This window comes from Solanum stenotomum, chromosome 3 (genome assembly GCF_019186545.1).
Source record: "Solanum stenotomum isolate F172 chromosome 3, ASM1918654v1, whole genome shotgun sequence".
In the NCBI taxonomy this organism is placed as follows: Eukaryota; Viridiplantae; Streptophyta; class Magnoliopsida; order Solanales; family Solanaceae; genus Solanum; species Solanum stenotomum.
The window spans coordinates 12,743,799-12,760,205 of record NC_064284.1 but is presented as its reverse complement, the minus strand read 5'-3'; the positions used below and the strand labels follow the sequence as shown (position 1 = coordinate 12,760,205).

The 16,407-nt window shown below is 33.9% G+C and overlaps 1 protein-coding gene and 1 pseudogene across 2 annotated transcripts in view; both read left to right on the top strand.

Annotated features, from left to right (window-relative positions):
• Positions 1-16,407, top strand: part of LOC125858234 (proteinase inhibitor type-2-like) — a 219,950-nt gene that overhangs the window by 21,722 nt on the left and 181,821 nt on the right. The gene's annotated exons all lie outside the window — the stretch shown is intronic.
• Positions 7,758-10,490, top strand: LOC125858688 (proteinase inhibitor type-2-like; annotated as a pseudogene).

The window sequence follows — 16,407 nt, the reverse complement described above, 5'->3', positions numbered from 1 at the left end:
AAATTTTGTGGCAAATTAGAAAGGGATCAACATCTTTTTGACATGATAACTGAACTGGACTGGGAGATTTTGTATACCATTACTGGAGAAAATTTTGAATGGGATGACAATTATAAAAGGATGGATCAGGTAGTTCATCAGGGAGAGTGGGATGTGCAGACTCTGATGGCAATCATTCCAACTGAACTGGTTGAGTATATCATCGGAAATATCAAACCTCCAAGAGGAAAGAATGAGAAAGATATATCATGTTGGATGTTGGAGACTAAAGGGAATTTCTCAATCAAAACAACTTGGAATTATATTAGACATAAGGAGGAACCTAATAGAATTCACAAGTGGATATGGACAAAGGGAATCCCTTTCAAAATGGATTTTATGATGTGGACGTTGTGACAATTTAAGGTACCAGTGGATGATAGATTGAGAAGATGGGGCCTACAGGGTCCATCGAGATGCTGGTGCTGCGATAATCCTGATCATCATATGTTTCTCAGATCAAAAATTGCTAACAGGACATTATCCTATTTTTGCTCTTGTGCAGGTCTATCTATAACATGATTGCAGCTGAGGGAGGTGATAATGTTGTGGTGGAGAGCAAATGCCAAAAAAGACATGAAACCATACTATAGAGCTATTCCAAGCTTTATAATATGGGAGTTGTGGAATAGGAGAAACAAAATGAAGCACGAGAGGAAGAACATCTTGTTGTCTAGAATTATCCATAATGTTAGCAAGAACATGTTCATGTTGATCAAGGTTCGAAGACCTAAGATGATATGCTCGAGAAACTGGCCAATAATGCTAAAAGAACTGGAAGGGTTCTGTGCAAATGTGAAGGTCACTCAGATAAAATGGAAATTTCCCTTAAAATGATGGATAAAATATAACACTGATGGAGCGTCAAGAGGTAACCCAGGTTTAAGTTCTTATGCATTTTGTTTAAGAGATGAGAAAGGGGACTTAATTCATGTAGAAGGGGCTAGCATATAAACAACACTACAAATACAATGGCAGAACCTAAAGCTATACTAAAAGCAAGTAAACATTGTAAGCAAGCACTTTATAACAAGATCATCATTCAAATAAATTTTATGCTATTGTATAAAGTACTAGGGGGACAACGAGAATCACCATGGATAATCAGAGACATGATAGAGGAAATCAAGATAAATTTGGTAAACATACAACACATAATTCAACATGTTATGAGGGAAGGAAATCAACTTGCGGACTATATAGAAAATCAGGCAATAGAGCATGGAAATTGCATATATACAGGATTTGCGAGACTAGAACCAAAGGAAAGAAGGATATTAAGCAGTGATAAGATACAGAGCCCATATCTACGAATATCATCAATGAGGGATAAGGGGGGAGGAAAGGATACAACATAGATGCGTTACATTTACAAGATGTACAACAGATCTAGTAAATATTACAAGTATGAAATGCAAGATAGTCTTATTTCTTGGATCGGAGTAAACCTGGAAGACAATGGAGCAGAGTAAACCTTGCAAGTCGTTCAAGCATCATATACAGAAAGAAGACAAAGAAATCGTTAGTTTGAAGATGGAGTTGGAAAAAGAAGAAAGAAATGGGTCTCACACAGTAAAGAAGCCTGCCATTAGCAGAAAAGATCCACAAACAAAACATCACAAGCACAAGCCAGCGTATCAGAGAACACAATTGTGCCCTAACGGGTTAGATACAATCAAGGAGGAGAACTGCCCAACAAACAGAAAGACAATTACTTACTATTGATAAATGAGCAACGAAGGAACAAGAGGCAAATCTTACAAATTGATTTATCACATCAGGAGAAGATGGAAAGATTTTTTAGATCATAGCAGGAGAAACATAATTTAGGTGTGGAGGTTTGTTGGTCAAATGAGGAAGAAGCGACGTTTAATTAGGAAAATCTTGTCTAAAGGAAAATGTATTAGGAAACTGGCCTTTTAGTTTGTTTTTTATTTTTCCATTTTTTGTCTAGTAGTTGGACTTGGGCAATAGGCCCAAGTGAGTTGTATGTTCTTTTCAATTAATAAAAGGACTGAAAAATTTTACCCAAAAAAAAAACTTGAAAACTATCACAAACAAAAGAAATAAACAAATTTCATTGTCCAAGAGGGTCCTGCTAGTCTCATTATAAGGAGGGTCCTGCTAATCTAAATTTCATTATGTAGGAGGGTCCTGCTATACTAGTTCTTATTGTCCATGAGGGTCCTGCTAGTCCCATTATGAGGAGGGTCCTACTAATCCCATTATGTATGAGGGTCCTGCTAATCTAAATCTCATTATGTATGAGGGTCCTGCTAATCCCATTGTCCATGAGGATCATATTAGTCCCATTATGTAAGAGGGTCTTGCTAATCCTATTATGTATGAGGGTCCTTCTAATCTAAATCTCATAATGTAAGAGGGTCCTGCTAATCCAAATCTCATTATGTAGGAGGGTCATGCTAAACTAAATCTCATTATGTAGGAGGATTCTGCTAATCCCATTATGTAGGAGGGTGCTGCTAATCCCATTGTCCAGGAGGGTCCCGTTAGTCTCATTATGTAGAGGGTCCTGCTAATCTCATTATATAGGAGGGTCCTGCTAATCTAAATCACATTATGTAGGAGGGTCCTACTAATCTAAATCTCATTATATAGGAGGATCCTACTAATCTAAATCTCATTATGTAGGAGAGTTCTACTACTCTAAATCGCATTATGTAGGAGGGTCCTGCTATACTAATTCTCATTGTCCAAAAGGGTCTTGAGTCCCATTATGAGAGGATCCTGCTAATCCTAAATCTCATTACTCAAGAATATCTTAGCTTACTAAACATAATCATCATTTGGAATCACCACAACATTAAATATAAATATTGCTATGAATGATAGTACGTTAATTTTCTTTCTTGTAAACATACAAAAACTTACTTACAAATGGTTTAAGTTTCCATTTCCTTTCTGAAAAAAGGCCCAAAAAATATTCTTTAACTTTAGAAAAAGACTCAAAAAAAATTAAAAATTGATATATTTGAATATAAAAAGTGAGAACTAATATTTAATTTTAGATAGACGACTAAAAACAAAATTCAGCCACGTAACTAAAGACTGAGGGAGTAACAATTAATTATGTTAGATGGTTGCATGTTTTATTAGTACTTACAGATAGATCCATTATTGTCCTTTAATTAGATATAATAATTCCAGTAATGATGCTTAGTACTCGATTCATATATAGGGATCAAAATGAAAATAAACCTATAATACATGGACTAAAATTGTTATTTTCCACTAAAGCGATATATGCAATTGTGGAGAAGAAAATTGTTGCTAGATGACAAATATTTCGAAAACAAAAAATTAAAGATAGCAACTTAGGTACAGTTAAGCTTTCTAATAAAGAAAGAAAAAGAATAATATGGCACTACCCAAACTAATTGCACTAACAAGCACAACTTTTTCTTCTTTATAATACTAGATTCGCCTAGGCCCTTGTTAAAGCACGGGCCCAACATAGTTGATTTTAGTGTCGCCTTTTTCACCTCAACAATACAACCTAATTAATTTAACTATATGGGTAGAACATGACATTGTCATATACATGTACGAAAACATAAGTTCATATACCTTTAAATAATATTGATCATTTTGTTTCAAATGGGCTACGTATCACAAATACATGATTGGGTAAGTGATGATACCACAAATACATGATTGGCTAAATGATGATAAGTGCATACGACTACTCCATGGGTATAAACATTATAGACAGAAACCAGTAAATGTCTTGTAGGTGATATCTTGCTATCTTGTTCACATTCTCGAGTCCTACATCATCAATAAACTCACTTCATAAATGATCACTATTAGTGAATTTGAAAGAACACATACATGTTTCTCAGCAAAAGAAGATGACATACAAGTATCACTAAAATTATCCTTACAACGCTCGTTTAACTCTAAGAGGTGTAAATATCAATTAAAAACTAATTCTTACAGCACCTCTTATTATAATTATAACTGATAGCATGAATGTTTGCCTAAATAAGATTTCAGAGAAACACATGATTATTGAAATACATTTTTTATATATAGCTAAAGCTTATTCAAGCAATGGTCCCCCAAAATCTGAGGGATGGCATTCAAATTTGATACATGTGTGAGAGTTAACACATAGATGACACAAGCATACTTGTTCAGTTTCTCCAAGTGTGCCTGAATATCTTTGGTATTCATCAGCTTCCTATTTGTAGCAGTACTTCATAATGGCCTCTTCCTTGGAGAATGTCATAACATACCCAGCGACACCAACTACCACCATTGAGAGTGTTTCAATTATACTGACCATCTCACATGTTTTTCTCTTGTGGAGTCTTACAGTTCAATAAATAAGATGTCAAAATCAATATTGTGCATCAACATAGTAGTATCTCCCCTTGGAGTGAAAGGTAGTAGTAGGACAACGCTAGCAACCCCGAGTCTAAATAATAAATGTATGCCAAAAATGTGAATACAGAACTGAAATGTTATAAATATAAGGGTGAATTTACTTGATACATGTTTTTCAACTTCTCTCACAATGTGGGTTATTCCAACCTTATAACCCAAGAAGGAAGTCAGCTTTCAAGGTTTGCTTGTATCATCCTTAGGCACTGAAATAAATGAAAAGGCAAATGAAAAAAGATGATGGATAAGGAAAGACTTGAAATATTTACTAAAATGTAGTAGGTGTTGATATTGTAGAGAAGCTAAATTGCTAGACAAAAAAGGAGGAGACTGCAAATGGTAAAAACATACATATGTTAAAAAGTGATAAATTCAAGAACTGAATCATCTAATATCAGTACATTTTTTTTCCTTTAAGGTAAGAGCAAGTAGCTATGTAGTCGGGTCTCTATATAGAACCATAACTGCATTGGTATTTCTTGCAAGATTATCTTGTTGGTAATTTTCTTTTCCTTTCTGTTATTCATCAGATTATAGGTATGGCAAGAAAAATAATGAGATCTACAATATTTTTCAGAAAATTACAGATAAAGACAACCTTTATGTACATGCTCACAACAATACTACTAATGTCCTGCCTCCACAACATCATCACGGGGTGAGATCACCACAACCTGAGATTTGGCAGAGTCAAGTACAATGTAAAATATTCTGGCTTTCCTCCTCTTAAGCAGAATTATTTTAGAAGATATAAGAAAACTTGCAAGAATCCATTTTCAAAAAACAATCTCGGTAGTTCCAAAAGTTATTAGCAAATTAGATGAGTGATACTATATGCCTCCATCAGAAGGTTGACAAATAGATTCATACTAACATAATTCATATATGATGGTAAGTCCCGAAAAGAAAGAGTTCAACAAAGTTGTCTCTAATTGTCATTAACTATTCTTTCAATCTAAACGTGTGGCTTCTTTTGAACTAATTTTTTCGCTAAATTCATCTCATTAGAGTCAAGTGGTTGAATGCCTCTTTCCTTATGGTCAAGTGGTATTCGACCATAAAGCATCATCCAGTTCCTTGCAGAAATAAAGTAAAGAAACTTGCATCTCCTACCCTCAACATAAATCAATTTATTCACACAAATTCATCAAATAAGAAATCAGTAAGTAGTTAATCAACAACTCTACAAAAAATTAAATACTTTTTACTCCAATATTTCAACAATCGAGAAAAAATCCATTAACATCTTACCACTTCCTTTGCTTCTTCTTCTAGAGATTATCGTAGAAATAACATTAAAAAAATTACACCTCTAAATAGAAGGATTTACCAAATGATGAATTGACCCTTGCAACTGAAACTTTACCATTCTACTAATCTATCACGATTAGAACCAACACCTTTTTTATTATCAAAATTGTTTATAATTAGTCAAATTTAACATTCATTTTCATAGATGCAAATACATTGAAAGGAAAGATATACTTACCTCTAAAAGAGCCTGAGAGAAATGAAATCTTAAGAGAAGAGCAATGTTGAAGTTAATTTTCGTGTTGACATTGAAAGAATAGTTGTCAAAAAAGGCACTACACGTGTATATTGTTATAGTTCACGCGTTAGAAGGTGAAAGCTTAAAATAAGGTGAGTGTCATAAATTACAAAATTGAATTTTATTCCTATCGCCACTGCGACACCACTTTAATCAGTATCATCCAAGAATTAGTGCCACACCACTTCAATGATATCATCTAAGAACAACATGATATAACTAAACTCCATTGTACCTATGTATCTTCAAGGATGTATGCACAAATCACAATAAAATCATTTGCATGCATATAGGATAATCAGAAATCCACAAGAAACAACTCAAAAGAATAGACAAATTAATTAAAACCCAAAATAGGAACTAACATATACCTTGCAGATGGAGAACTAATTGAGTATAGTAAACAGTGCAAGATTCCTAAAAATTCTCATCAAAACAAAGAGCTCGTCCTCTGACAAACCAAGCACAACATCAAGAGTTCAAGCAAGGAAGTGCATTGTGGTGCTTAGAAGATAAAAAAAAAATCAAGTTCATTGGCTTGTTCCTTCTTTCATAGCTAAAAATATTGATATATGATATCATTCACTTACCACCAAAGGTTGCAGCAGTTCAATTCTTTGTACATATTACAATCAAATCAGACCATGAGTCTGAAATGTTGGATTTATTTAACTGTACTTTGGTGGACACAGTTGATTACTTTAATGTTATAAAATAATAATTTTGTGATAGTATTGTGATATAAGCTCTTGAAATTGAAATAAGTTTGGCAGCGCCTGCAAAATCTTGATGATCTTCTCTATCTAATGAATATTTTCTGGTACATCAGTTGATGATAAGAGTATATCCTGCTACAGCCCAAAAATAGAGAATGGCAACAGGAAACTTCAAATAAGTTAAGTGAGGCATATAATCAAACAACTTGGATGCACAATCCACTTCATATTTAAGTCATCTTGGATGTTTTAGATTTTTGTAAGACGTCTAACTTCGCAAAAATTAATTGATTATTGGGACAACATTCGTTAAGAAAACACAATGCATGTGCAAATCTGGTAGTTAGTTAAACATGCATGTAGAAATTAATTTTAGCTAGAAATTGTATCTAAAAGAATAAGAAACTAAGATACACATACCAAAATTGTGATTCCTATATTCATCAATGTTAGGCTGAAACTGAAAGAAATGAAGAGAACAATAACTTGGGAACTGGAAAAACAAAATTCAGAGCAAACCTTTGAAATCCAAAAATCTCTAAATAAATTTAACTAAAAACATTCCAAAATCAATGAGTACAGAGACTTGAAATTGAAATAGAAGAGAATAGGAGAAAGAGAACTCATAGACCATTGAAATCTAAAGCTTGAAAGCAGATAGATCAAGTTTGTTCTTTGAAGGGGTGTTGGTGAGATGTATGTTTATTTTGTTGAGGGATACATGTTGTCTGAGGGAAAAGTTAGTGTATTTACACGTGTTAAATGGGAAACAACTTGACTGTACACTTTATGTTGCTTATTGTACAACTATTTGTTGCTGTGTTGATCATAGTTACTGTACAAATTAGATAGTTTTTGGTACAACTCATTAAAGCTGTGTTGGTACATCAAACTCCCATTTCTAACTATGAGTAAAATATATATAAAAACGTTTTAGTAGCTATGTTTTTTATCACTCTTTTGGTATGAATAGGTGAAGGAGGATAGACACTCCTCAACCCAAAAAAAATAAAAGAAAATTACACAAGGTAAAAAGAATCCATAATATGGCTGTTCACAAACAAGTTAGTTTCCTTGGTAAGATTTCCCTTCATCTTTTCTTCTCTTTAGTTTCTTTGTTGAGGCATAAACAGTAAGTGTTAGTATGTTTTTTCATTTCCCTTTCTCCTTATTATATTTGTTGTAGGATTATTGTTACTTGTAAGCGCAGTGGAACAAGTTGATGCCAGGGTTTGTACTAAAGAATGTGGTAATCTTGGCTATGGGATATGCCACGTTCAGAAGGAAGTTCAGAAAATCCCATATGTATCAATTGTTGTGTAGGTTATAAAGGTTGTAATTATTATAGTGCAATTGAGACTTTCATTTGCAAAGGACAATATGACCCAAAAAACCCAAAAGTGCTTGCCCCCGAAATTGTGATCCGTATATTGCTTATTCAAAATGTCCCAGTTCAGAAGGATAGACTATAATTAAACCCACAGGATGCACCACATGTTGCACGGGTACAAGGGTTGCTACTATTTTGGTAAAGACGACAAGTTTGTTTGTGAAGGAGAGAGTATACATTGAACCCAAGGCATGTACCTTGGAATGTGACTCTAGAGTTGCATACATGACTTGTCCATCTTCTGGATTGGCCAAACTTTATCAAGTTTGTGTTAATTGTTGCACCGCAAGAGAGAGTTGCAAACTCTATGGACATGATGAATCTTTAATTTGTACTGAAGAGCCTCAGAAGTCAGAGCTATATATCTACATCATAAGGCATCATCAATAATATGTGTTATGTTGTAGTTTTTAATTAATGTATGAAATAAAAACATGCACACAATGACATACTAATCACTATAATGTGGGCATCAAAGTAGTGTGTTATGTGTAACTACTTATTATTTAAATAAGAGAAAAAGTGTTAGGCTATGGCCTATGTTCCAGCCAAAGGCCCATGGCCTAATCCTACTTGAAAAGGGATTGAAATTATTCTCTTTATTTGATTTTCAATTCTATTAGGAAAAGGATTGGAATAGTAATTTTATTTCGAGTTGGTTTTGGCTTTGTAAAGAAAAACACAATTCCATAAATAGAGGATGGTCTTGAGAGAATAATTCAGATTGATCATTAGTATTGTCTTTAAAAGACATTAGGACATAAGAGAAGTTTTTGAGAGAGCTTTCAACAAGAGAGAAGAGAGAAGAAAAATGGTTCTTTTGCTGCAGTTTTTTATTCCGACTAGCAACTTTCAGATCGTGTTTCCCGATTAACTAACTGATGAATCGGGATGAAATTTTTACTGAGTGTTCCTGATATCTTGGTGGTTGATTTGAATGGTACAGATTGGATTTGAAGGTCAGTAAGATCTTGTTTTGAGTCCCGAATAGCAGCTGGATTCGGGTGGTGTTTCTTTCTATTTATCTTTTGTTGGTGTAGCTATTATTTGTTCTCTTTTGGCACTTGTTGTGTAGCCATTAGAAGAGTATTTGTAACTCTCTTATTGTTATAGTGAAGCAACTTGGATCTTGTCGATCCTGTGGTGGTTACCTTCGGTTTGAAGGATTTTTCCACGTTAAACTTGGTGTTCTTTATTTTAGATTTTCGTTTTCATCTTTTCGTCATAACATTTGGTATTAGAGCGAGGTTCTCTATATGGAGAGGAATATGAGCAAAATGGTATGTCTAAACGGAAGAAACTACAACATATGGAAAAACAAGATGAATGATCTAATGTTCGTGAAGAAGATGCATTTTCCCGTTTTTGCTGCTCATAAACGTGAGACTGTGACTGATAAAAATTGAGATTTCAAGCACCAACAAGTATGTGGATATATAAGGCAATGGGTTGAAGATAATGTTCGCAATTATATTGTGAATGAGACACATGCTAGAACATTGTGGAAAAAGTTGGAGACGTTTTACACTTCAAAAATTGGCAATAACAAGTTGTTTTTGCTAAAGCAATTAATGACCTTTAAATACAAGGAGGGCAGTCTTATTCTTGATCACATAAATGATTTTCAAGTTGTTCTTGATCAGCTATCAGGAATGGGTGTTAATTTTGATGATGAAATACAAGGACTTTGGTTTCTTAATACTCTACCAGATTCTTGGGAAACTCTTCGTGTCGCTTTAACAAATTGTGCTCCTGGTGGTAAGGTGACTATGGAATATGCAAAAAGTGGTGTGTTGAATGAAGAAGTTAGAAGAAAATCTCAAGGCACATCCTCACATTCAGATGTTTTGTACATATAAGATCGAGGGAGAGATAAGACAAGAGATCCGAAGAGTAGAGGTAAAAGTAGAAACAAGTCAAGATTCAAGAATCCAAATATTATATGCCATCATTGTGGAAAGAAAGGTCATATCAGAAGATTTTTCAAACAATTGAAGCAAGATCTTAAAGAAGGGAAGAATGAAGAAAATAATGGAAACAATGTTGTTGTTGTTGTTCGAAATGACCTCTTTTTGCTTGGGATAAAGACGTCATCAATTTTGTATCTCAAGATACAAGTTGGGTAGTAAACTCTAGAGCTACATCACATGTCACACCGATAAAAGACTTCTTTTCATCTTATACTTCTGTTAACTCTGAGGTGTTGAAGATGGGTAATGTTAGTGAGGTTAAGGTGTTTGGTGTTGGCACCGTTTGTTTGAAAATCAATATTGGTACAACGTTAGTCCTTCAGAATGTCAAGCATGCTCCAGACATTCCCTTGAATTTGATCTTTGTAGGACAACTAGATGATGATGGCTATCATAATGGCTTGTTTAATGGCCAATGAAAGCTCACCAATGGATCATTAATTGTAGCTCGAGGAAGGAAGCATTCAAATTTATATGTGACACAAGGATCGATACTTAGTGACTCTATAAATTTGGTGTAAAATGAGACTTTATCAGAATTGTGGCACAAGAGGCTTAGTCATATGAGCGAGAGGGGGATCACCTGTTTGGCTAAGAAGAATTTGCTTGCTGGTGTGAAACAAGCAAAGATAAAAAGATGTGTTCATTGCTTAGTTGGGAAACAGAAAATAGTTTCCTTTCATAGTCACCCTCCTTTAAGAAAGTCTGAGCTACTGGAGCTAGTACACTCTGATTTGTGTGGTCCTTTTAAAGTGAAGTCAAAAAGTGGTGCGCTTTACTTTGCAACTTTCATTGATGATAATTCTCGCAAGATTTGGGTATATCCTTTAAAATCCAAAGATCAAGTACTTGATGTGGTTAAGGCGTTTCAAAACTTATCTAAGAGACAAACGGGAGAGAAATTGAAATGTATTCGCACTGATAATGGTGGTGAGTATATTGGTCCCTTTGATAACTACTGCAAATCGCAAAGAATTCGTCAGCAGAAAACTCCTCAATTAAATGGCCTGGCAGAAAGGATGAACAAAACTTTAGTTGAGAGAGTTAGATGCGTGCTTTCAGAGGCTAAACTTCCAAATTCATTTTGGGCTGAAGAACTTAACACTGTTGCTTATGTTATCAATTTGTCTCATGTTGTTGCTTTGGATGGTGATGTTCCAAACAAAGTTTGGTTTGGTAAGGATGTTTCTTATGATCACTTGAAAGTGTTTGGTTGTAAAGCTTGTATGCATATTCCAAAAGATAAGAGGTCGAAATTGGATGTTAAAACTAAGCAGTGCATCTTCATTGGTTATGGTCAAGATGAGTTTGGATATCGCTTATATGATCCAATTGATAAGAAGCTCATTAGAAGTCGTGATGTTGTGTTCTTTGAAGATCAAACTATTGAAGATATTGACAAGGTTGAGAAACTAGTTTCTCAGATTGATGAGAGCTTAGTTGATGTTGATCCAGTTCCTATTATTGATACATCTTTTGCACATGAAGGAACCCAAGATAATGATATAGCTAATGATTAGAGTGTAAAACCTATAAATGTTCCTATTGGTGATGTTGTGGTTGATCATCAACCAACTAATGCTGAGATGACAAATTTGGATGCTCCAGAAACCTCTTGTAGAAGATCTAGTAGAGAGAAGCGAAGCTCAACACGTTATTCTCCTAATGAGTATATCATTTTGACTGACATGAGAGAACCTGAAAGATATGATGAAGTCATGCTAAATACTCATAGATATAGGTGGGTAAAAGCCATGGAAGACGAGATAAAGTCACTTCACGAGAATGGCACATATGAGCTAGTGGAGTTACCGAACGGTAAGAAAGCTTTAACAAATAAATGGATCTTCAGATTAAAGCAAGAGCAACATACATCTACACCTAGATGCAAGGCTAGGTTAGTTGTCAAAGGTTTTAGTCAAAGAAGGGGAATTGACTTTGATGAAATTTTCTCTCATATTGTGAAAATGTCCTCTATTCGTATAGTTCTAGCCTTAGCCGCAAGTCTAGATTTAGAGGTTGAGCAGATGGATGTCAAGACTGTCTTTCTTCATGGTGATTTAGAAGATGAGATCTACATGGAGCAACCTGAAGGCTTCATAGTTAAAGGAAAAGAAAACCATATTTGCAAACAGAGAAAGAGCTTGTATGGCTTGAAACAAGCTCCAAGGCAGTGGTACTTGAAGTTTGAATATGTCATTGAAAATCATGAGTATAAGAAAACTTCTTCAGATCATTGTGTATTCTTTCAGAAGTTCTTTGATGATGATTTTATTATCTTACTACTTTATGTGGATGATATGTTGATGTTGGCAAAAATAAATCTAGAATTGTAGTCCTTAAGAAAGAGTTAAGCAAATCGTCTGCGATGAAGGACTTGGGGTCAGCAAATAAGATATTAGGCATACAAATTCATCGAGATAGACACAAGAAGGAGTTATCACTATCCCAGAAGGAGTATATTGAGAAAGTACTTAAGAGGTTCAATATGACAAAGACAAAAGTGATTAGCACACCTCTTGCTAAGCATTTTAAGTTGAGTACGACCCAAAGTTCATCTACTAATGAAGAGAAGAATGAGATGTCAAGTATTCCATACTCTTCCGTGGTTGGAAGTTTGATGTATGCTATGATTTGCACTAGACCAGATATTGCACATATTGTTGGTACCGTTAGCAGATTTCTTTTCAATCCTGGAAAAGAACATTGGGCTGCAATGAAATAGATACTAAGATATTTGAAAGGTACTTTAGATATGAAGTTGTGTTTTGGTAGTGGCAAACCTGAACTTGTATGCTACACAGACTCTGATTTGGGAGGAAATCTTGACAATTCAAAATTTACTTCTGGTTATTTGATCACTTTTGGAGGGGGGGCTATTTCTTGACAATCAAGACTACAAAAGTGTATAGCTCTATATACTACAGAAGCTGAATATATTGCCATCACTGAAGGTGCCAAAGAATTGCTTTGGATGAAGGAGTTTGTCAAAGATCTTGACTTTGAACAATCAAGGTTCGTCTTATTTTGTGATAATTGAAGTGCTATTTATCTCACCAAGCACTCTACTTTTCATTCTAAGTCCAAGCATATTAGTAGAAAGTATCATTAGATTAGAATGGCCTTCGAAGAGAAATTATTCGAAGTTGAGATACACATTGATGACTATCCTTCAGATATGCTTACAAAAGTGGTGATCGTAGACAAGCATGAGTTTTGTAGACGTGCGGCAGGCATGAAACCTGTCAAGAGTTCCCCACTTGAAGTCCATTTGACCCCTTGGATGGAGGGGGAGTTTGTTAGGCTATGGCCTATGTTCCAGCCAAAGGCCCATGGCCTAATCCTACTTGAAAAAGGATTGGAATTATTCTCTTTATTTGGTTTCCAATTCTATTAGGAAAAGGATTGAAATAGTAATCCTATTTGAAGTTGGTTTTGGCTTTGTAAGGAAAAGCACAACTCTATAAATAGAGGATGGTCTTGAGAGAATAATTCAGATTGATCATTAGTATTGTCTTTGAAAGACATTAGGACATAAGCGAGGTTTTTGAGAGAGCTTTCAACAAGAGAGAAGAGAGAAGAAAAAGAGTTCTTTTGCTGCAGTTTTTTATTCCGATCAGCAACCTTCAGATCGTGTTTCCTGATTAACTAACCGATGGATCGGGATGAAATTTTGAGCAAGTGTTTCTGACATCTTGGTGGTTGATTTGAACGGTGAAGATCGGATTCAGAGGTCATAAAGATCCCGTTTTGAGTCCCGAACAACAGCTGGATTTGGGTGGTGTTTCTTTCTATTTATCTTTTGTTGGTGTAGCTATTGTTTGTTCTCTTTTGGCACTTGTTGTGTAGCCATTAGAAGAATATTTGTAACTCTCTTATTGTTATAGTGAAGCAACTTGGATCTTGTCGATCCCGTGGTGGTTACCTTCAGTTTGAAGGATTTTTCCACGTTAAACTTGGTATTCTTTATTTTAGATTTTCGTTTTCATCTTTTCTTCACAAAAAGATCATCGAGGTTGAAGACAGACTCAAGTGATTTCAAATCAATTTGTAACTAATTTGATGATAAAGAAGATTTTTGTCCAGCTACATGTGCAGAAAAGATTAAAATCATATTTTCAACATTCCTGTTGCTACATTTTTGAAAATAAAAAATAAAATATTTTTAAATCATTTTTAACCCATATATTTTAAACTATATTTTTAACCATGGCAAGCAGCAGTGATGAAGATTGTGTGAAGAATGAAGATTATCATACATGTGAAGAAGGTGAATCAAGTTTTGTCAAGAAAATCCAGCCAAAAGGGGAGATTTGTTAGGGTTTTGCCCTGATTTTCTTACCATAATTTAAGATTTATTTTTCCTTAAAGAAAAGACAAAACTTTACCATAAATGTTTTTACTTTTCCTGAAAGGAAAATATAATATTCTTTCGTATTTTGTTTATTCTTTCCTTTTAAGAAAAGGTTTTGGAGTAGCTAGTCATTTTCTAGTAAGAAAAGATTTTAGGACTCTATAAATATATGTTTGTTTCTTCTAACACAATAACAATAATATCCACAATGTAATCATTTAAGAGTCTTGTTTATGGGGAGATTTATTCTTTCTAAAGTTTCAATGTTTTTCTTTATATTAGTTTTGATATAATAATATTTTGATTTTTACTATAAGTTTTTGTTATCTGATTTATCAACTATATGATTTGCAAATTGTAAGCTTCCGCATCACGCCCTAATCACCCTTCAGAACCCAACATATATTACACCAACACTATTTTTTAATACTAATTTTTTAATTATTTTTTCATATTTTATTTGCGAAGTTTATTTCCCCTACATCAAAAATTATTATAAACAATCATATTGTGTACTGATCCCTAGATCTGTTCAAGTTTATTGTGTTAAACTGACCCAAACATACATAATCAAACTTTGCTAAAGTAATTTTTATCTTTAAGGAATATATACCTCCAAATTAAATCCATGTTGCACCCAATAGGCTTGATACCAATATTCAACATATTATGTAGCTTATTTTTATTTTTACTTTTTATATAGGATCTTATTCACACACCTGATATTTTTATGATAATCCGTAATGGTCCCGTTGGCACATCATATATCCATTATTGGCCTTGTAACTCGAGTTTAGTTTGGATGCTTATTTCTTTAATCATATAAAAATTAGATTTATAATTATATTTTCACGGTTCCAAGACTTCAATATTTCTTGCTTCGAATATTTCCTGAAATATCCACATCATTCACGTGGAAGATGGATCCATATGATATGTTCCTTCGAACAAAAATAGGACCTCTCAAATTCTTTTACGAAATATTTTACTATTATGGGTGTATTTGATACGAAGAAAAATGTTTTATTTTAAAAAATATAATTTATTACATATATTTGGTAAGGGGGTTAAAAAAAATTATAAGGGAGGTGGTCGAATCAATAATGTAATCTAATTTAACTTTGCAAATTAATCAAATTGACTTTTGAAAAAGCCAAATAAAAATGTTTTTATCACTTTGCATACAGTTTTTAAATATCTAAATTTTCAAACCTCTTAATGAAAGTCCTAAATTCGCTACTCAAATTATGGAATCATAACTCATGAAAGTCCTAAATTCGCCATTCAAATTATGGAATCATAACTTATGAACTTTATGGTGATGAACGTGGACATTTCCTCACACTAATATGGCCTAACCCATCGGTGGCCCCTTAAAGTTGGCACTAATTTTCACTTAGACACTTTAACTGGGCTTTGTTCATTTTAGACACCTTATGTCAGGTTTTACTATGGCATTTTGACACTTTTTGGTTACATGACTTAGTGAGTGTAATACACTTGTTGAGCGCGCGTGAAAAACCTATTTAGTCGATTTTTTAATTATTTTTTTCTTCTTCTTTCCCATTTTCAGCCACCATTTTTGCAAACTTAAATATCCAACATGGTGAATAAAAATAGTTACAGTAAAATGATGAAAAATGATGGAAACTATTTTAGAAATTTAGGAATAGACCCATTTCAAGATTAAATATTAAATTATTCATGAGATTCTTTCTTGAAAGAATTTAATATTTAAAGAAGAGTGAGTTTAATTTTTGGTGAATTATAAACCTGCTAATTAGGATAAAAAAAGATTATTTTTTTTTTGAAGAAGAAGACACTAATAAAAAAGAAAGAGTATGTAGGTGCCCAGATGTTTTAGCAAAAAAGAGATGGGGGTATTTGCAGAAGACAATGGGGTGGGAAAACGGGTATGTGCAGATTTTTCTGCAAATGAGTAGGGGTATTTGGAGAAGCCGGGAGGGGGGGGGGGGGGGGGG